We start from the raw sequence: 20,191 nt of genomic DNA, 5'->3' as shown, positions 1-20,191 counted from the left end.
CAAGCGTCGACCGCAGTTTCCTGCCCATTATTAGTTCTGCCAGGCTTCTGTTTGTGGTCGCGCTAGGTGTAATGTGTTGAATGAGGAGCATTTTATTGATTCTGTCCTGTATGTTGGTTGCTTCTATTTTCTGAATGGCTTTCTTCGTGTATTGGACCATACGTTCCGCCCGCCCGTTCGCCGCTGGATTTGCGGGCGCGGTTAACGCATGGCGTATGCCCTGGCCTGCTAAGAATTGTTCGAATGCTAGTGCGGTAAACTGGGGTCCGTTGTCCGACACTAGCACGTCTGGCAGGCCGTGTGTGGCAAAGAGTTTATTTAGTTTCTTTTTTTGGGGGGGGTAAAAGTTTTATTGATTTTAACGACAAACAAAAACACATAAAACATAACATAAGACATAACATAAAAACATCATCATTCTTCATAAATTTACAGACAGTGTATCGGTTGGTTTACCACTCCTTTTTGTGCATCCATTTCATAGTCATCATAATAATTATGTTACATAATAACTCATATTATCAATCAACAATTATATATCCTAATATTATTAAACAATCATTTGACTATAATTTTACTAATTTATACTTAAGCGAGATAACTATTTTAGTTAATTTATTTTATAATTTTATAATTCATAAAATCATGCCAAGTCTATCTTAATAAAATATTCTAAAAATGTTATCAAAACCAAGAAAAAATGTATATTCGTTATTTCCTAGGTTTCTGAATATTCTATTATTATATTGTATTATCTAACCATTGATAAAAAGATCCCAAACTTCATAAAATTGTTTATCTTCTTGTTCTCTAATTTCAAATGTCAATCTACTCATTTCAGCACATTCCAATATTTTCTTAATAATTTCTTCCTCTAATGGTATTTTCTCACTCTTCCAATTTTTAGCAAATACAATCCTAGCCGCTGTTAATACTTTTACAATCAAATACTTTAGGTTTTTATTATATGTATCAGGTAAGATTCCCAATAAAAAAATCTCTGGTTTCAAATCTATATGTTTCTTTGTCATTTTTTCCAACCATATCGAATTCTAGTCCAGTATTTCCTGGCCTCCTCACAAGTCCATCACATATGGTAATATGAGCCAGGAATCTGATGACATTTCCAGCATTTTTCAGATTTGTTCTTGAACATTCTTGCTATTCTTGTCGAGGAAAGTGCCACCTATAAAACATCTTATACAAGTTTTCTTTATATGCTGTTGACATTGTCATTTTATAATTTTGAGACCACAATTTTTGCCATTTCTCTAGATCAATCCGTATCCAAAATTCTTCCCCCAAGCAATCATTGTTTCTTTAACTTGTTCTTCCTCTAATTTAATTTCCAGCAAATAACTATATAATTTTTGATCACTTTTTCATCAGTACCTGTCAAAATCCTATCTAAATCAGTCAATTTATCATAAAATCCTTCCATTTTAGAATCTTTAAGATACCTTGAGTGTATTTGTGCATATGAAAACCAATTCATCTTTATACCTTGTTCTTCTAAGTTTTGCATCGTTTTAAGTTCACCCTTTTCATCCAATATTTCCCCATATCTAACTGTTTGTTCCTTCTTATAAATTATAGGATAAGAAAAAGCTTCAATAGTTGATAACCAAACTGGGATTTTCAAATAACATTGTTTCTTAATTTTCTCCCAATTCAACCATAACGATTCCCGTATATAATGCCTTCTAAAGTAACCCTGTGATTTAGTTCCCTTATACTATAGAAAAGCATGCCAACCCAATAATAAATCATGTCCTTCTAATGCCAACAATCTAGTCTTTCTTAACGTTACCCATTCTTTAGCCCACATTAAGTTTGCAGCTTGATAATACAACTCCCAATTAGGAAGGCCAAATCCTCCTCTGATTCTAGCATCCTGTAAGAGTTTTAACTTTATTCTCGCTTTCTTACCTTGCCATATATACTTCAACACAATTTTATTTAATTTTTCAAAGTAATCCTTACCTAACCTAATTGGTATTGTTTGGAACAAATATAAAATTCTGGGTAAAATATTCATCTTAATTGTTGAAATTCTACCTATCAATGACAATTGTAAATTTTCCCATTTTTTTCAGATCAGATGCTATCTGCTGTTTAAGTTTAATATAGTTATTCTCTTTCAGTGTAGTACATCTTGACGTCAAATATATCCCCAAATATTTAACTTTGTTCGTAATTTGTTTGTGGTCGCGCTAGGTGTAATGTGTTGAATGAGGAGCATTTTATTGATTCTGTCCTGTATGTTGGTTGCTTCTATTTTCTGAATGGCTTTCTTCGTGTATTGGACCATGCGTTCCGCCCGCCCGTTCGCCGCTGGATTTGCGGGCGCGGTTAACGCATGGCGTATGCCCTGGCCTGCTAAGAATTGTTCGAATGCTAGTGCGGTAAACTGGGGTCCGTTGTCCGACACTAGCACGTCTGGCAGGCCGTGTGTGGCAAAGAGTTTATTTAGTTTCTTTTTTTGGGGGGGGTAAAAGTTTTATTGATTTTAACGACAAACAAAAACACATAAAACATAACATAAGACATAACATAAAAACATCATCATTCTTCATAAATTTACAGACAGTGTATCGGTTGGTTTACCACTCCTTTTTGTGCATCCATTTCATAGTCATCATAATAATTATGTTACATAATAACTCATATTATCAATCAACAATTATATATCCTAATATTATTAAACAATCATTTGACTATAATTTTACTAATTTATACTTAAGCGAGATAACTATTTTAGTTAATTTATTTTATAATTTTATAATTCATAAAATCATGCCAAGTCTATCTTAATAAAATATTCTAAAAATGTTATCAAAACCAAGAAAAAATGTATATTCGTTATTTCCTAGGTTTCTGAATATTCTATTATTATATTGTATTATCTAACCATTGATAAAAAAGATCCCAAACTTCATAAAATTGTTTATCTTCTTGTTCTCTAATTTCAAATGTCAATCTACTCATTTCAGCACATTCCAATATTTTCTTAATAATTTCTTCCTCTAATGGTATTTTCTCACTCTTCCAATTTTTAGCAAATACAATCCTAGCCGCTGTTAATACTTTTACAATCAAATACTTTAGGTTTTTATTATATGTATCAGGTAAGATTCCCAATAAAAAAATCTCTGGTTTCAAATCTATATGTTTCTTTGTCATTTTTTCCAACCATATGCGAATTCTAGTCCAGTATTTCCTGGCCTCCTCACAAGTCCATCACATATGGTAATATGAGCCAGGAATCTGATGACATTTCCAGCATTTTTCAGATTTGTTCTTGAACATTCTTGCTATTCTTGTCGAGGGAAAGTGCCACCTATAAAACATCTTATACAAGTTTTCTTTATATGCTGTTGACATTGTCATTTTATAATTTTGAGACCACAATTTTTGCCATTTCTCTAGATCAATCCCGTATCCAAAATTCTTCCCCCAAGCAATCATTGTTTCTTTAACTTGTTCTTCCTCTAATTTAATTTCCAGCAAATAACTATATAATTTTTTGATCACTTTTTCATCAGTACCTGTCAAAATCCTATCTAAATCAGTCAATTTATCATAAAATCCTTCCATTTTAGAATCTTTAAGATACCTTGAGTGTATTTGTGCATATGAAAACCAATTCATCTTTATACCTTGTTCTTCTAAGTTTTGCATCGTTTTAAGTTCACCCTTTTCATCCAATATTTCCCCATATCTAACTGTTTGTTCCTTCTTATAAATTATAGGATAAGAAAAAGCTTCAATAGTTGATAACCAAACTGGGATTTTCAAATAACATTGTTTCTTAATTTTCTCCCAATTCAACCATAACGATTCCGTATATAATGCCTTCTAAAGTAACCCTGTGATTTAGTTCCCTTATACTATAGAAAAGCATGCCAACCCAATAATAAATCATGTCCTTCTAATGCCAACAATCTAGTCTTTCTTAACGTTACCCATTCTTTAGCCCACATTAAGTTTGCAGCTTGATAATACAACTCCCAATTAGGAAGGCCAAATCCTCCTCTGATTCTAGCATCCTGTAAGAGTTTTAACTTTATTCTCGCTTTCTTACCTTGCCATATATACTTCAACACAATTTTATTTAATTTTTCAAAGTAATCCTTACCTAACCTAATTGGTATTGTTTGGAACAAATATAAAATTCTGGGTAAAATATTCATCTTAATTGTTGAAATTCTACCTATCAATGACAATTGTAAATTTTCCCATTTTTTTCAGATCAGATGCTATCTGCTGTTTAAGTTTAATATAGTTATTCTCTTTCAGTGTAGTACATCTTGACGTCAAATATATCCCCAAATATTTAACTTTGTTCGTAACTTGTTTGTGGTCGCGCTAGGTGTAATGTGTTGAATGAGGAGCATTTTATTGATTCTGTACTGTATGTTGGTTGCTTCTATTTTCTGGATGGCTTTCTTCGTGTATTGGACCATGCGTTCCGCCCGCCTGTTCGCCGCTGGATTTGCAGGCGCGGTTAACGCATGGCGTATGCCCTGGCCTGCCAAGAATTGTTCGAATGCTAGTGCGGTAAACTGGGGCCCGTTGTCCGACACTAGCATGTCTGGCAGGCCGTGTGTGGCAAAGAGTTTATTTAGTTTCTTTATTACCGCCTCTGTTGTGGTCGACTTCATGGTGCTTACCTCCAGCCAGTTGGAGTAAGCGTCTACTGTGATAAGGTACATGTGTCCCTTGGTTGGCCCCGCGAAGTCTATGTGAATCCTTAGACCATGGGCCTCTTGGCGTTTCCCACTCATGGATTGGGGCGGCGGGAGGATTTGGTCTGGATTCTTGGCACTGTTTGCATTTGGCTACCCAGGTTTCGATCTGTTTGTCCATTCCTCGCCACCATGCGTAGCTTCTGGCCAGGCTTTTCATCTTAACCATTCCTGGGTGTCCCTCGTTCAACATTCCCAACACCCTTTCCTGTAATGTTTCCGGGATTACCACTCTGTCCCCCCAAAGTATACAGCCCTTCTCGGTAGATAGTTTGGTTTGTCTGTTTCGGAAGGGTCTGAATAGTTTGTCTGTGTTCCCTTCCGGCCACCCTTTTCCAACCCAGCTCAAGACTTGCGCCAGCCGCTTGTCTTTATTTGTTTCTCTGGCAATGTCTGGCGCGGTCACGAGTGGTTTGGATATTGTCTCTATTTGAAGTACCTCTGTTGTGGGTGCCGGGTCGTCTTCCAGGTCAGCCAGGGGTGAGCGGCTCAGGGCGTCTGTGTGGGCAATGTCCTTGCCGGGTCGGTGTATCAGCTGGTAATTGTATGCTGCTAGGAATTCGGACCACCTTGTCATTCTTGGCGATAGAATGTTTGGTGTGGCCCTGTTTCCCGCCAGGATTCCTAGCAGCAGTTTGTGATCCGTGATGATTGTAAAAGTCCTACCGTAAAGGTATTCGTGAAATTTCTTGATGCCGGCAACGACTGCTAGGGCCTCTTTGTCGAGCTGGCTGTAGTTCCGCTCTGGCTTTGAAAGTGTCCTTGATGAGAAGGCGATGGGTGCTTCCTTCCCGTCCGGTAGCTGGTGGCTGAGGATGGCGCCGATCCCAAATGGCGAGGCGTCGCACGTCACCGTTAATGGCAGGGTCTCGCTGTACCACGTCAGATGTTAGCAGGTTCTTTGTATTGGTGAAGGCGCTCTCTTCCCGCGCTCCCCAGGTCCAGGTGGCTGTTTTGTCTAACAGCCTATGCAATGGTTCCGCCACGGTTGCCTTTTGAGGTAGGAAGACATTGTAAAAGTTTAACAGTCCCAAGAAAGCCTGTAGTTCCGTTTTGTTTTTGGGCCGTGGCGCTTCCCTTATGGCTCTGTTTTTTTTCCGTGGGGTGGATCCCTTGCTTGTCTAGGAGGTACCCTAGAAATTCAACCCTCTCTGCCCGTAGTTGGCATTTCCCTTTTTTAACTTTGAGTCCCGAATCTCTGAATTTCTGTAGTACCTCCCTCAGCCTGGCTTCTAGTTGCTTTTCGTTTTTCGCGGCTACCAGTACGTCGTCAAAGTATGGCACCACCCCCTTTATGCCTTGGAGGAGTCTTTCCATGAGGCTTTGGAAGACTCCTGGTGCCACGCTGACTCCAAATTGGAGCCGGTTGCAGCGGAAAGCCCCCCGGTGTGTTACGATGGTCTGGGCTTCGGCAGTTGCAGCGTCGACCAGCAGTTGCTGGTAGGCTTGCGCCAGGTCAAGTTTTGCAAAAATCCGGCCTCCCCCCAGTGAGTGCAGAAGGTGCTGTACTACTGGGACGGGGTATGCGCTTTGTTGGAGTGCGTGGTTCAGGGTGGCCTTGTAGTCACCACAGATTCTCACGGACCCATCTGGCTTGATGGGGGTGACTATGGGGGTCTCCCACCGGGCGTGATCGATAGGCTCCAGCACCCCTTGTGCGATGAGCTGGTCTAACTGCTCATCGATTTTGGCCTTGAGTGCGAATGGCACTCGCCTAGGCTTAAGGCGGATAGGCGCGATGTTCGGGTTTATATTAAATGAGATAGGGGACCCCCGGTACTTGCCTAGACTGTCATCAAAAACTTCCTGGAAGTCCCTCATGAACGCCGTTTCCCAGTCCGTCTCCACAATGTGGTGGATGCCGGTTACTTCTATGCCCAGGGGTGCGAACCACTGCAGTCCCAATAGGTTCGGTCGGTCTCGGTCGACGATCGTCAGGGGTAGCACTTCGGTGTGGCCCTTGAAGGTGATTTTAAAATTGCCTCTGCCGACTACAGGGATGCGGTTTCCCTGGTAGTCTTTGAGAGTCAGTGTTTGGTCTTCCAGTTCGTGGCAGCGGATGGTGGGTGCCAGGCGCTTGATGGTGCGCCATGAGACCATGGAGAGGAAGGACCCGGAGTCCACCTCCATGTCGCATGGCTGGTCTTCTATCCCCACCGTCACGTATACCTTCCTGGCGTCGCTTGTGGAGGAATGGCCGATGACGATGGTCTGGTGTGTTTCCTCCCTTTGTCTTGCCTCGTTGAGTCACCTGTTCCGCCCCTCTCGGCTCCAGCGGGTCTCCGTCTGGCGGTCTCGGTGTCTGGTGGTGGTGCTCTCTCACCGCCGGGGGCTGCCGTCTCGTCGTCGCGGGCTGTAGTGCCTTTTATTTCGGCACACCTTTGCGATGTGCCCCCGTTTCTCGCAATGCCGGCAAATGGCTTCGAGAAAATGGCAGTCCGACCGGGGGTGATTGCCTCCACAGCCGGCGCACTGGAACCTCGACTTACGACCTCATGGTTCCCGCCGCTCCCGTGCTGCTTGAAGGCGGAGGATCTCTTCCTCCTCGTCCTCGGTTTCCGAGAAGGAGTCGATGTCGCCGTGGTGTGTGGTTGTGTCTCGATGGTCAGATTCGGGTCACTTCTCGGGGGTCGAAGTCGTCTCGCCGGTTGCTGGTCGTGGCGTGATGCTCGATTGTCACATCCGAGCTGCTGATTTCTTGGCCGCCTCAGCCGCAGCGGCCTCGGTGAGGGCATCGGCGAGTGAGATGTCGCCCTTCGCCATGAAGCGGCTTTGGAGGATGGGGTCTCGGAGGCCTAGGACGACGCGGTCTTGCAGTGCCTCGTCCAGGTCAGTGAAGTCGCACAGGCCGCCCAGGTCTCGTAGTGCCGCCATGAAGTCACCAAGCCCCTCGCCCTCGCGTTGGTCCCGCCTGTAGAAGTCGTGCCACCGGATGAGGATGGGCACGACAGGGGCATAGTGGCTTCGCAGAAGGGGCTCGAGGTCGCCCCATTCCATGGTCTTGACGTCCTCTGGTTTGGCCAAGGCTTTGGCCATCTTAAACACTGCGGGCCCGCAGTGTGTGAGAAACACGGCTCGTTTCTTGTGGCCGTTGGCATCCTTAAGATTGCTACTCTCGAGGAACATCTGGAACTTATCGATGTAGGATTCCCAGTCCTCTGTAGCATGGTTGAAGGGTGCGAGTGGCGAGTTGATGCCGGCCATGCTGCCTGCTGTTGCGTGTCGCTTCGCCACGTGCTGGGTGGTCTCCTTGTCTCACGATCCCACCTTCGTCGCCACTGTTAGATCTGGGGTCGATCGGTTCGAAGGAGATGCGAGACCATCTTAGTGAGTTCAGCTCTTTATTTAGGATAGGAATAGTCTGAGAGAGTCAAGCCGCGGCAGCCCTTCATATAGGGCTCACTGCGGCTCGGCGGCCAATGGCAGCGCTTTGAATCTCCCACGATCGGCACAGCCAATCGTGGTAGGTTCTTAGCACTCCAATCACGGCCGGGGTTTTGACCAATCCGGTCGTGGTCCATCTGGACCAATCAGTTCCGAGGGTTTGGAGTATGCTAATATAGTACACTGGGAAAATCTCAAAAAAAGTCTGCAGGAAAATGCCTCACTCCGTTTTCCTACCGCTCAATTGTTCTTTATTTGGGATCGCAGGATACCGTCTCTCTCCCCCCTCCACCCGGGAACGAAGCTGAAAAGCAGGTTAGTGAAGGAATGTGGCTACCTTGGAGGGGTGTGTGTGAGGGACCTCTGTATGTTTGTGTGTATATGTGCGTGCGTGCGTGTGTGTGTGTGTGAGAGAGAGAGAGAACATGAACACCAGCCCTCTGAGGTTAGGTCGGATCTCTCTCTCTCTCCACCCACACACCCCCAGTGCCAGTGGTGGAGCATCAGTGCTTGGCCGGCTCTGTGCAAGTTTTCTCAGCTGCCGCCTGTCCTCTTCGGTTGCTGCTTCTGCGAACGGCTCTTCGATCCCCTAGAAAAAAATCCTCCTTCCAAGCCCCACTCCTTCCCCTCAAGCCCAGGGTAGGACCTCCTGGTGAACCTAGACATGAACTTAGGATCACAGAACAACAGAGTTGGAAGGGACCTTGGAGGTCATCTAGCCCAACCCCCTGCTCGAGCAGGAGAGTCTATTCCAAATATTAGCCTCTACGTAGGGTCGAAGTCACAGCCTCCTGATTGTGAGGGAAGAGCTCTGCCTCCAGGCCACCTGAGGTGATCCAGTCCCTCCTCAGCCATTGAAGACTCCTGGGTGTCAACTGCACTGAAGAACATGCTTAACACTCTCCCCCCTCCCCATTGAAACTGGATGCAATAAGGGAACATTGCAATTCTGATTGTGCTGTACCTCCTCCCCCACCCACTTCTTATACTTATGTGAATTAAAGAGGTGCCTAAAGAGGAGTCTCTTCTGTGTAAGATATGTGTGGTGCAGGCTTGGGAAATGTTTTCCCCTCGTCTCTTTAGAAATGGAGTTTGCATATCTTCTAATGCCATTTTCTTTCTTTTTTTAAAAAAAAACAAGTTTTATTTTCAAGACAAACAATACATAGATACACATAAAACAAAACATAAAAGCATAAAAAATCTCTTATCTGAAAATTGATTAGTCCCGGGTTAAAACTCTTGGTACAGACACAAATTCAAATTCATATTCATTTTACATACCATTTCATATCTTATTAACATTTTCAGTTTTCTATATGTCTTCTCCTCTCCTTTAAATTTTCTCAATTTTATTTTATTTATCTCCTCTCAATTCATATCATATTTATTATTCTTTGTCTGTTCTATTCCAGCCAGCCCTTTATTTTCCTTCTTTAAAAAAAAAGAAAAAACTTCTCCTGCACACTATATGGAGTATGATGCCTTTATCTCTTTCCCCCTACATTTATAATACTTAATATAAAACACATAACATATATTGGGATTCTGTCTGGTACAATCTAAAATTATACTATATTATCAAAAATAATACAAATCTATTCATTAGTATTAATATTCATTCATATCTTAAACATTTAAATCATTACTTTTCAATTAAATCACATACTTTTATGGGAGCCCTATTTTCCATAGTTATATATTATATCCCTCATCATATATTATAACTCATTATTTCATTAAAAAGTACCTCCTTCTTCTACTTCAATTCTCATTTCACAAAAAATTTCGCTAGTATACCATATTCTAATCATTAATATTAACAATCATTTATATCTTAAACATTTTATCCATTTCAATTAAATATCATGCCTTTGTGGGAACACTTATGCTTTTCAAAGATTATTACCCCCCCACATCACAATCTTGAATTATGTTTCGTTACAGTACTCCCTTTTCTTAACCAAAAATTTCACTAATTTATGTTAAATATTTTATCACATTTTAGGTTACATATTGTTTCTAATTTTCTATGTTTACTTCTAAATACAAGTATAAAAAATGCAGTCTTATGTACCTTTCTAGAATCCCTTTAACCATAAAGCTTATCCATTATCTCTAAAAAAAATTTTGCTTCTTAACATCTTGCTCCCACCATTAGGACTTCTCATCCCTTCCTTTCTTTCTTGTTCCTTCTTCTCCTTATCCTCTTTAACCCCTTGTCTCTCCACCTCCCTTTTGTTCTGCTTTCCCCCTTTCTGTTGTTTCTTAACATAATATCCCCTTTTCACCTTATTCTTCTCTTTTTGGGCTATTTTTCCAGATCTTAAAGACCTTTTTCCCCTTTTCTCTTGCTTTTTCTCTTCTCCAGTCAAAGTAATTTGTTAATCAAAGATGGCTTCTCCTTCTTCTTTGTCCCCATCATCCTCATTCTGCTTCACATAAATATAAACCGCCATTTCCAAGTATTGAAAAATAGTGTCAAGACCATTTTCCCCTCCTTGTTTTTCTCTTTCAAATTTTTGATATATAAGTTCCAATTCATCCATAGATGATGCCATTGTGAAGAGAAAAAGTTTTTCCAAACAACCACACAGATGATTTAATCAGAAGTAATTTCCAAAGGTTCCAAAGTCACCAAACAATCCAAACAGACTATTTCTTTTAGATACCTTCTTCTTCTTCACTTTCTCTTTCTGGGGTTAAAGTAATCACAAATCCTTTTCAAATATATTTTTTGGAAGTTTTTAAACTCTTTGTAATTCTAGGCAATCTTCTCCTTATTTTCAAATTTTGCTCTAATTCTTTTTTTCACTCTCCCTTCCCACTCACAGCCAAAAAGGGTTTTTGTTTTTTTTCCCCGCTGTCACTTTAGGAAGGAGAGTAGAACAAAGAAAAAACTTTCCCCTTTAGAATATTCGCAGCTTAAAACTCTCACAGGGAACAATATATACTTAGCAGCCTTCAAGATTCCAGGTCATTTTCTCCCGTCTTGTCCCGGTTAGAATCAACTTTCACTTTTCTTTCAGCTTCCTCCCTCCTGCACCTGCTTGTCCGGCTGCAGCTTTCTTCGTGGCGGCCATTGCTGACCGCCGTTCCTCCGCCTCGGGAAAAGGGGGTTTAGCCAGCTGGGGAGGGGGTTTGCGACACCCCCAAACCCCTTGCCGGATCCCCCCTGTCTTCAGCTGCCTCTGCGGGGCAGCTATATCCCCCAGATCCAAATGGATCGGGGGAACATTGACGGTGAACGCAGCAGGGATCGCGCGGTCACGAATCCCTGCCGCCGCCGAAAGGTTGCAAACCGGAAGTCCCTAATGCCATTTTCTTTATTCTCTGCACCGGGGTCCTCTGGGCATAGGATAGGGTGGGTGACCGTGCTGGGCTGGGAGCACAGAGGTACACTTTGTGTTCTCTGCTCAGTCATGGAATGTCCCCAGTGATTATCCACGCAGACTGTAGTTACATTCACTAGCAAACCTCTGAGGCGTACCTGCACCCCAATAATTGTATAGACAGCTTAAAGTCTTGTTGTAAGTAAATATTGACAAGTAGCTGAATTGGGCACAGAAGGAAGAATCAGACAGGAGTTTCTGGACCAGTGAGTCAAGGTATTTACATTCCCTGATCATATCTCACAGAGAGCATGGTTGCCATGCTGACCTTGTAAGGTAAAGGTAAAGATTCGCCTCACATATACATGCTAGTCCTTTCTGGCTCTAGGGGGCGGTGCTCATCTCCGTTACAAAGCTGAAGAGCCAGCACTGTCCGAAGATGTATCCGTAGTCATGTGGCTGGCATGATTAAACACTGAAGGCGCACGGAACACTGCTACCTTCTCACCAAAGTGGTCCCTATTTTTCTACTTGCATTTTTACATGCTTTTGAACTGCTAGGTTGGCAGAACCTGGGACAAGTAATGGGAGCTCACTCCGTTACGCGGTGCTAAGGATTCAAACTGCCAAACTGCCAACCTTTCTGATCGACAAGCTCAGCATCTTAGCCACTGACCCACCGAAAGCTGCCAATGCTTTGCTGGAATTCAGTGTGTACAAAGATTGTTTGCATGCTTAATATATGTCGAATCTTGCAAGTGATTTGGTTGCTTTACATGAGGCAGGTTTTGGCCGCAGTACTCTCTTCCTTTATACTTCTCCTTTTTCGCTCTCTTCCTCCCATTTTGACTAGGAGGGAGTACTCAGGTTGTTCTTGCTGAGATGTTTGCGATGTCCGCAGGGCTGCGTGTGCGATAGAGAAATACGCTGAAGGAAATGACAGTTCATGTGTTGCTATCAAGAAACCTGTAATGACTAATCCTTTAAATCACCAGGCATTGAGTGCCATTCCAAAGAGACTTGGGTTAACTTTTTCTGCAGCATAGTTGATGTCCTAACTTGCTTGTTTTGGGAGGCTCCCATCAACAGTGTTTCCTCAGAGAAGTCACAGACCTTCCCTGAGGGAATGTACAGCAGGAGAAAGACAACTTCTGACTCCCCCTTCAAGGAGCTTGGTGGGTCCCTACCAACTAGTATATGTGTGTGTGTGCCTGTTGTACAGGGTATGAGATAGAACACAGATTTTACATATTTCAATTTGAGCTTCAAAGTTTGATTCTGAGGAAATGGACTGTTCCTCCGATTGGGAACTTATGGCTGTAGACCAGGGGTGTCAAACTCACGTTGTCACGGTGTTGTCACATGACATATTGGGATTTTCCCCCTTCACTAAACGGGGCATGGGTGTGGCCAGCATGGGATGCATCCAGCCGTGGGCCAGCCCTGCTGTATACCATCCCCTCTGACTCTTACGTTGGCTTTATTTAATTTTATCTGATATACCCTGTTTCTCCAACAATATGGCCTCCCCCAATAGGAAGTCCCAGCATGTTTTATAGGCATGAAATGAAATTAAGCCCCTCCCCCCAAATTAAGGCCTATATTAAAACACGCGAAATGGGGGGGAATGGTGGGGGGGGGCTTGCCGTTAGGAAGTACTTTTGTTGCACACCCGGATATGGTGCTGCTTGCGTTGACCCCGATACGAACTGCCCCACCAACGCCGAGGTCAACATCCAAGCCATTGTCACCCGCCCGCCCGAAGATGCAAGGGGGGGGGGATTAAGTCACCCCCCGAAAAGACGGTCTAGCCATTTTTTCAGGGCTCAAAAAAAAAAAATAAGACCCGGCCTTATTATATGAGAAACACGGTATTTATATAGCCCTGTAAGAGAGTCAGAGGCTTTGGCATCATTGCAAAGTGTTAGGGTTTGGGAATTAACCCCTAGAAGAGTATTGCAGCAGTAGTCAAGCCAGGCAACCAAAGGAGAGCGGAAGGGCCCCAGAGTATACACACACTGAACACAAACACTGTTTGTAGTTTAAATAGTTTTTAATCCATTTAGAGTTTAAGCATTTTCATTCAGTCCATTAAGTCATTCACAGTATTTCCATCCAGTAAGACTCACTAGTATAGTCCAAGTTAAGAGTCCTTGCAATATCTTTATCAGCCGATAAAGATATCTTCTCCTCCTCCGGTGCCTCTCTCCAGAGGAACAAACGCTGGATATTCAGCAAACAGTAGCAAACAATAAACAGTTCAGTCACTGGCACTCACAGTCAGTAATCACAGTTAGTCGCAGCAGCACACAGTTACAGACAGTAAGCTTTCCTGCTTCTAATGCTTCCTTATATTGTAACTTCTAACCGCACCCTTAATCGGCTAATTGCCTGCTGCATTGTGCTTAAAGTGATAAGCACTTAAACCATGATATCTAAGTTTTATATATTTATTCACCCAAACCATATTTGGTATCAATGTTATACCTAACATACTCCCCTTTTGGGTGAAATAAATATATAATACCTTTACAATCTAATCCCATATTTTTCACAACTCTCCTGGTGCTTAATGGCACCTTGGGCTTTAGTAAAATTATCAGCTAAATTGTCCTCCGACATACAGTACTCTAGCTGAATCATCTTACTTCTTACAGATTGTCTCACGTTTAGGTATCTTAGATCTGTATGCTTGCTCCTTGTTTTTACTCCAATATTTGTGGCCATTTGAATTGCTGCCTGATTATCTTCATGTATAATTATAGGATAATCTACAGTTATACCTATATCAATTAACATTTGTTTATACATTATTAATTCTGTACATAACAATGATAAACAGGAGAATTCTGCCTCCATAGTAGACAAACTTATATGCTGTTGTCTTATTGACTTCCAGCCTATTAATGTCTTACCCAGCATTATGGCTGTTCCTGAAGTCGACTTTCTAGTGTCTCTTTCTGATGCAAAGCTAGCATCTGCATATGCACACAGAATTAAATCACCCTTTGGTTCTAAATACAATGAATAATTCATTGTCTTTTTTAAGATATCTTAATATCCTCTTAGCTGCATTCCAGTGTCTTTCACATGGTGCAGAATTGAATCTAGCCAACTGATTCACGCAGTACGAAATATCTGGTCTAGACCAATTACTAATATAACTCAAACTACCAATTAAAGATTGATAAATCACCTTATCAAACTCAGGGCTTTGTACATCAGTGTTGCTAAACTCCTGACTCATTGGAGTCTTAGCCGGCTTACAAAGCTCCATCTTGTAATCTTTTAGTAATTTGCTTATCTTATCTTCCTGAGATATCTTAAAACCTTTTCGTGTTTTCTTTATATTTAAACCGAGATACTTCTTTATCTCCCCTAATTGCTTGATCTTTATTCTCTTTCCTAATGATGCTATTATTTTATTTGCTTCATCATTAGTTTCAGTTATCAATGCAATATCATCTGTGAACAGTAATAATAATGATACTTTCCCATTTGTCTCCTTCTTAAACAGACATGGATCGGCTAAACTAGCTTTAAATCCTATATTGTCTAGTTCCTTTACAATATACTGGTTCCATTCATAGCCTGATTGTTTAAGACCATAGAGACTTTTCTTTAACAACCAACAATCATTATTATCCTTATTTTCACTTTTAATACCAACAGGTTTTTTCATATAAATAATATGTTTTAATGGGGCGTGCAAGTAAGCAGTTTCCACATCTAAATGGTTAACTATATAGTTTTTACTAGCTGCCCACACTAAAGCTGCCCTCAAGGTTGCTGCCTTAAGACTAGGTGCAAACACCTCATCATAGTCATTAGCATTCTGCCTAAAACCTTGGGCTACTAACCTTGCCTTATGGATTAAATTACCATCTTTATCTATTTTTACCTTAAATATCCATTTGCAGCCAATGGATTTCTTTCCTACAGGTAATTTGGCATTTTCATACACCTTCATATCACTTAATGAATTCAGTTCCTTATTCATTGCTGCATACCATTTTTCTTTTTCCTTATTAGGATACTTTTTAATTTCTTCTACAGAATTAGGAACTTGATTAATCTGGCACACTGTGTTAGCCTGGTACCTATCAGGCGGTCTAGATACACGTGTAGTTCTTCTGGGAATTACAGGGCTTACAGGAGGACTTTGTTGAACTACTACCTGTTCATCTTCCTCATCGTGTTCAGCTATTGAATCTGTTTCTTCCTTTATGGGCACTATTTCATCCTGTATTTGTCTCTTTACTTTATTTTTAAAGTTACAGGGATAACTAATGGGATTTCTATAGGATTCAATAATTACATCTTTATTGGCATCCTGTTCTAATTTCTCCCATCCTTCATGTTCTATAAATTGGGCACTAGCACTACATAACACTTTAGATGTGCCTTTCTCCCAAAATCTATATGCCCTATGGTTTGCCTGATAACCAACGAAGAAAAATCTTTAGCTCTATGTTGCCCTTTTTTTCTGAGTTTTGCAGGAATATGCACCCATGCTGGTGCACCAAATGTGTGCAGGTAACTTAGATCAGGTTTCCTGCCATGCCACCTGGTGAATGGAATTTCACCTGTTGTTGTATTAACAACGTTGTTCAATATGTTATTAGCACACATTGTAGCCTCCCCACAAAGAATCAGGTAACCCAGAATCATTTAACATTGTTCTAACCATTGCCTGTAGTGTTTGACCTCTTCTTTCAATAAAAGCGTTATGTTCTGGCCTGTATGGAGCAGACTTCTTATGCTCTATTCCAGCTACCTTAAGTCTGTTCTGGAATTTGTTATTAATAAATTCCGTGCCATTATCTGTCACCAGGGTTATCAGTTGTCGTTTAGACTTTCTTTCAGCAAACCTAAGCCAATTGAAAAAATGTTGATATGTTTCAGTTTTGCTTTTCATTAAATAGCAAAACCCATATCTAGAATAATGGTCCATAATGCTCAGTATATATCTAGCACCCCCATACTGGGTTTCTTTGGACCTATTATGTCTGCAAATACTACTTCTAAAGGTTCTTTTGTTTTGAAACCATTTAGCCTATTTGCAGGCAATACCTTGCTCTTATCTTCACAGCAAACATTACAACGCAAATATTTATCACAAGGTTTTAACCTTATTCCTTCAGATAACTCAACTGTACGTTTTAGCATTTTAAAATTTACATGCCCCAAACGCCTATGCAATAAATGGATACATTCTTCATGAGGCTTTATATTATTAAATACAGTTTGAGCCTCCCCTTTCTTACTATTATCTAAGACATATAATGTTCCATTTAAAGCTGCAGTTACCCTTTTGTTATCTTTTTCAATTATGCAATTATTATCCTTAAAAGTAATTACATAACCTAATTTATCTAATACCCTTACTGAAAGCAAATTAAACTTTAGTTGCGGTACATACAACATTTTTATATCCTGGTTTATGTACGGACAACGTGCAAAACCTTTGACCTTTCGCTTTCAGGTTCCAGCCATTAGCAAGAGATATATGTTGAGTGCTTTAGACATTTTTATAAATTTTGTCTTATCTCTTGTGATGCAGTGGGATGCGCCACTGTCAACCACCCATAAATTATTCTTCACATCAGAGTTGTTAAACGTGGCTAGTTCAAATGCTTTCTTTGGCTTTTTTACATTCTGGCTTTTTCTCTTTTTGCAGAACCTTGCCAAATGTCTCTGCCTCCACAATTAAAACACTTTTTAATTGTGTATGCTGTTGAAGATAAATTCTCTTCTTCCAGGTGCTTTACTTTGCTTTGCTGGTTTCTTTCAAGCTTTGAAGATAATTTCTCTTCTTTCTTATCTTCTCTCAGCTCGTCACGCTCACGCCTTCTTCTGGCTTCTTCTAGTAGCCTGCCTGTAATCTCGGTTAATGAGAGGCTTTCTTTTGGCAATACTTCTAACGAAGTCACATAGTCATCATAGCTTTGATCTAATGAAGATAATATTATGTAGACTTGTTGCAGTTCATTAAATATAAGCTCTTTTTCTTGCAAATCTTGAAAAATGCTCTTCATACAGTTTAAATGAACTAACATATCACCATTCCTCTGAAGATGCGTTCGAAAAAGCTTCCGTGTAAGATTTATATGTGCTCCTACACTGTCCCGAACATAAATCTTCCTGAGGTTCTCCCAGCAGTTTGCAGCATTTTCTTCTCCACGAATATGGACAAGCTGCTGATCACAGAGAGTCAGTCCTATGATGCATAAAGCCTGCTCATTCTTCAGTTTAAAGTCTTGTAACTTTTCTTTATCATCATCATTAGCAGGATCCCAGCTACTCACATCTGGTGGGTTTGCTATAATGTCCCACAATCCTTCTCTGCGTAGAAGTAAACTACATTTCATTGACCATGAAACATAGTTTGTTCCATCCAGCCTGGATATCATGGACAGTTGTGACAAATTTACTTGTGCCATTACTCTTCAGATATTTTGACTATTTTAAACTAATTAAAACAGTTTGTTTTACAGTAATGTGCAACTCACACCAACTCTCTCTGCTATATCCTGGTTAGTTAGACTATGCTGCTGGGCCCATAACCAATGTTAGGGTTTGGGAATTAACCCCTAGAAGAGTATTGCAGCAGTAGTCAAGCCAGGCAACCAAAGGAGAGCGGAAGGGCCCCAGAGTATACACACACTGAACACAAACACTGTTTGTAGTTTAAATAGTTTTTAATCCATTTAGAGTTTAAGCATTTTCATTCAGTCCATTAAGTCATTCACAGTATTTCCATCCAGTAAGACTCACTAGTATAGTCCAAGTTAAGAGTCCTTGCAATATCTTTATCAGCCGATAAAGATATCTTCTCCTCCTCCGGTGCCTCTCTCCAGAGGAACAAACGCTGGATATTCAGCAAACAGTAGCAAACAATAAACAGTTCAGTCACTGGCACTCACAGTCAGTAATCACAGTTAGTCGCAGCAGCACACAGTTACAGACAGTAAGCTTTCCTGCTTCTAATGCTTCCTTATATTGTAACTTCTAACCGCACCCTTAATCGGCTAATTGCCTGCTGCATTGTGCTTAAAGTGATAAGCACTTAAACCATGATATCTAAGTTTTATATATTTATTCACCCAAACCATATTTGGTATCAATGTTATACCTAACACAAAGGTTTCCAACTTTTAATCATAACGAGACATGATAAAGATGTGCACCAAGATATGACACCAAGGAAAGAGAGAAAGGAAAATGGATTAAATATAATTTTATTATTTTAAAAGTTTAGAAATTTTGCACATTAAATTCGAAGTCACTTGGAGGTTGAGACTCTGGCCAAGAGAGCCTCTTGGTTTCTCCACACGCCAGTCCTGATCTGCTCCTGGTCACTGAGTGTCCTTTGCAAAGGGATCGCATGCAATGTGACCCACTTAAAAAATTGTAATCTGTTTTTTTGAACTGTGTTGGTGAAATGAACAATCTTGGAATTCTTTGGTGTCTTCCGATCCCAGCAAAATCTGGACCATTCGTCTGCATTGCTAAAATGTCATTTTTGCTGCTACAAAAAATTTGAATGAATTTTTAAAAAACAATTAAGGAGGCCTGGGAGAAAAGTGAAAGAACGGGAAATATCTCCCATGTTCTGGGAACATGTTTGCCCCAATGTTTACAGAAATGCCGACACCTGCCTTTATTTGTCTTTCTCAAAAGCTATTCATGATTCTTACGGAATGCCCTTTTTGCAATGAAACATCTACTGTTTAATTTTTTTCTCACATTTCCCCAAAGGGTGGGGGACCACAAATGCATCAGCCCCTTGATTTTGCTCTCACCCTCCAGCTGTCAAAGGCTAACAAGGAGGCACTTGCAAACTAAGATCACAGCAGGAGTTGCGAATAAAGCTGGAGATCCAGTATTCAAAACCACAATCCCTTTTCTCCTCAACTCAATATTCCTACAGCTGTTCTCCATTAAAGTCACCCGCAGGGAAGAACAGCCTTTATATCTGAAATTTTACACAGCTTTTGTCACTGCCCCAATATACAGTATTTGCTATTCATGTTTTCTTTCACATCGGTGCCTCATTCTTGACATAATATGAACAGACATGCTTGATGCAATGAATTCCTGGAACAGGTAGAAAGAGATAAACTTGGAAATCCTTCTGCTTCTTCTCTCACTTTCTCCTTATATGAGGAGCCACAATCTCTAACTGTGCTAACTGTCTGTGTTAAGAGTGTTTCAACCCTGAAGAGATGCTGGTTGGGGAATTCTGTGGCTCAAACCTTGAAGACACTCAGGTAGAAGAAGGCTGGGACTTTGTAAGCGACATTTCTGTAATCTATCATGATAAAAATGCAAAGGACACCACCATTTTTTTTTTGCAGAATTGTACAATTTCTGCAAAAATAAATATCCAGCAACTTCTGCTGATAATGGCCAGGTAGCCATTATCAAATTTCTCCCCTCCTTCACATCTAACACTATGACATATTTGACTAAACAGAACCAGGCCAAAAAGTAAATAGTCAATTTCTCAGCTGGACTTATGATGGGACATAAGAAAGGAAATTCAAGCCTTCTCTACATTCATCACTTTGGGCCTCCTGTGGATTTTCTTGTGTGCGATAAGGGTGGACTGTTTCCTGAAGCACTGTCCACAGTCGGGGCACTTAAATGGTTTCTCTCCTGTGTGTATACGCACATGATTTATAAGGTTAGACCTAGCACTAAAATCTTTCCCACAGTCTGGAC

At 41.0% G+C, this 20,191-nt stretch overlaps 1 long non-coding RNA gene across 1 annotated transcript; it reads left to right on the top strand.

Annotated features, from left to right (window-relative positions):
* The first annotated feature begins 19,148 nt into the window (after positions 1-19,148).
* LOC148131663 (uncharacterized) lies at positions 19,149-19,751 on the top strand. The gene is made up of 2 exons (XR_015747118.1): positions 19,149-19,226; positions 19,345-19,751. It is a non-coding gene; the product is annotated as an uncharacterized LOC148131663 (long non-coding RNA).
* Positions 19,752-20,191: the final 440 nt, after the last annotated feature.

This window comes from Notechis scutatus, chromosome 2, assembly GCF_049901735.1.
Source record: "Notechis scutatus isolate UNSWTSFEM ecotype Mainland chromosome 2, rNotScu1.2, whole genome shotgun sequence".
Classification (NCBI taxonomy): Eukaryota; Metazoa; Chordata; class Lepidosauria; order Squamata; family Elapidae; genus Notechis; species Notechis scutatus.
This window is presented reverse-complemented; position numbering and strand designations above follow the sequence as displayed.